Below are 3173 nucleotides of genomic sequence, written 5' to 3' on the forward strand. Positions count from 1 at the left end.
CTTCGTACCCCTAAGTGCAGATGGGAAGCCCGGCGTGGGTACGCCTTCCGTCGGTCACATCTCCTTCCTTTCCCGTCACCTCCAGGTGGAGGGAATGGGTGCCAGTGGGGCCCGCACGGGTCGGGTGCAGCTGCTGGTGAACGCAAGTCTCCGTGCTGACCGCGTTATTTGTGCGTCAGTCCCGCCGGTCGTCTTGTGGAGGAGCTGGGGCCTCGGGGGTTTGCGTCGCGGTAGCTTAAACTATTTGAGACTGCGAGCCTCCTGTCCCTCTCCCTTCTCACAAGGGGTTGCACCTGAGCTGCGCCATCAACACGTTTGACTACGACCTCAGATCAGACGAGTCAACCCGCTGAATTTAAGCATATTACTAAGCGGAGGAAAATAAACTAACCAGGATTCCCTCAGTAGCGGTGAGTGAAGAGGGACGAGCCCAGCGCTGAATCCCCGCCCGATGGGCGGATGTGGGAAATGTGGTGTACAGACAACCACTTGCCCGGTGTTGCTCGGGGGCCTGAGTCCTTCTGATTGAGGTTCAGCCTGTGTAGCTTTTGAATTTGTGAAGAAGATTATTCATTATTTTACATGGCATGCTACTAGACAGCTGCTTGCACTCTTGCTCCGACACATTGGGCACATTATTGTCCTGGTATCGTTAGCTGCTTAGAAAGCAGTTATTACGTTTTAGGAAATCACACACCTCAAGAATCAACATTTCCTCCATTTTTTATACTCAGTGACAACAGAATAAACTCTCATTTCACTAGTGAGGTGGTGTGGTGTTCACTGTAAGTCAACCCTCCCTCCCACCTCAGGGGCTTGGATACTGGTCACAGCGCCACCAAAGACGAGCTGATTTGAAGCAGCAGATGAAAGCCGTGGTCGCCGCCGGCAACGAGGTTGGATGCTGATGTTGCCCCTGTGACCTAGTGGTGGCCAGGAGGGTGTGTGTGAGGATAAATCCCTGTAGTTAGGAAACAAGACACACACACATCAGGAGCTTGTTAAGCTTGACCGCAGGATTTATTCTGTATAATTATTATGCACACAAAAACATTTCTTTAATATCATATCAAACTCTTGACTATGACTTTAAACTTATGACATTGACCTTGACTAATGACTTTGACTCCAGAGATGTGTAACTCAAATGCTCTATGACACAGTACAAAACCAAATAAAGTATAACTTGTCACTCTTTACATTACTATGCAATAACCCATACTCATATATACATTCAATATCAGTATAAACATTGTATCAAAAATGAATATCTATATTTCTTCTGTTTCATTGTTTGAAATATCCCTTTAACACAAAAATCAAAATAATACACAAAGTGCTTAAACAGTATAAACTCTCCTGTTCAATTCAGTCCTTGAAAGTATATATTTAGTCCTTTCATTTTAGTTGTAACACTATCAATATTCCTCAACCACTTTCTTTGGTTTAGTTCAACTTTACATTCAATATAACATAATACACTAAAACAAGAATACAGAAAGTGCAATAATCCTGTTAGTTCTTCTTTCAATTTCCTTTACACTCAACAAGTTCAACTTAGCTTAATGCATCCATCAATAGAAAACACACAAAAACATTACGGGATGCTCCTTTTCAGTAACAGAGTGAAAATGTTATGAAATGTTCTCAATACGCTTATTTTTAGACATGGTAAAGGCGCCATGTTTTCACCATCATGTTTCCACGCTCTACATTGTGCCATAAATACACTATCCATAAAGCCTTAGAATGACTCTATAAACCCTTAACAATTCCCTCATTACACATCAGAAATCACAACTCATGTGAATGGCTTTTGAGCAACCGAATTGTGTTGACTGTAAACTCACTCTATCATAAACTCAATAGGTTCGCTAGCTTAGCACATTAGCATGTAGCTTAATGTTCTCGATTACACATATGCACAAAACAAATTCTACTACTATTACTCTGACCGAAATTGATACACTCATGACCTAAACAACATGCTTAGCTTTCAAACTAGGTTGTGCTTTTACATTTTGGAGGAATATTAACCCACCTGTAGTTAGGAAACAAGTGACACACATCAGGAGCTTGTGGTGATTTATTCTGTGGTGGTGTGTCTCAATGGTTTTGTTTACCTCCCAAGCGCCCCATAGTGACCTAACGCTCGAGATAGATGACAGAATGTACAATGAAATTATATTTCCTTAGCCTAAAACCAAAAAAATTAAGGGGTGTCTATTTTTTTTATCTATTGTTTTTAAATAATCTATTTAACATATCCCTACATTTTCAAAGTCTATTTATCTCCTTATAAATATTAATCTTTTTAAATTCACATTTTAATAATGCATATCAGATTTTTAACTTTATACTCCATGAACTGTTTTATCTTTGTCTTTTTAACCCTTTATATACTATGAGCTATAATTACATTTTAACCCTTTACACTGACGTGACGACTGCTTTTTCGATCCACTGTGGCACACCAAGCCACTGAAGCCAGGGTAAGTTTCTTCCTTTCTTCCGTGGTAACTTATGTCAATTCATACCTTCCTGCATGATATCTCTAAAAATTGGGCTTAATGTCTTTATATTTGGTCTAAAATTGTTAAAGGTGCTCCGATCAGGATTTTTGGGGCCGATCACCGATCACCGATCGCTGGAAGCAGTATCCGCCGATACCAATCACCGATCACGGGGTCTATTTGAAGCCTTCTATTCATTGTGTAGCATTATTTATTTATTTAACTATTCTTAACAACATTGTATATTATTAAAATTAAGAAAGATGAGAAAGTATCATGAATTGACAACAGTTTATTGGCAGGCAACGTGCAACATATTCCACTCTCTCTCTTAGAGACAAAACTTAAACCATAATAGCCTACACTTGGTTATTGGGAGCAGCTTAGAGCTTAAGAAATATAGCTTTCCTGTGGAATAAAATAAATAACATTTTATAAAATAAAAATTAGAATAAAAGCTAAATGTGCACAACACACCAAGTTAGAACAATAAATTATATATAGGCCTACTGAGGCAACAAAAATCAATTCCAATAGATGGAAAACACAGGGCCTTTATCAATTTACTCCAACTTTAGAGACTATAAAAACTGCAACATAACAAAATATTTTTCAATATTAATCTGGATTGAGGGAGCAAACATTCAGGGTCAGAGTTAA

The sequence above is a fragment of the Centroberyx gerrardi genome, chromosome 21, assembly GCF_048128805.1.
Source record: "Centroberyx gerrardi isolate f3 chromosome 21, fCenGer3.hap1.cur.20231027, whole genome shotgun sequence".
Classification (NCBI taxonomy): Eukaryota; Metazoa; Chordata; class Actinopteri; order Beryciformes; family Berycidae; genus Centroberyx; species Centroberyx gerrardi.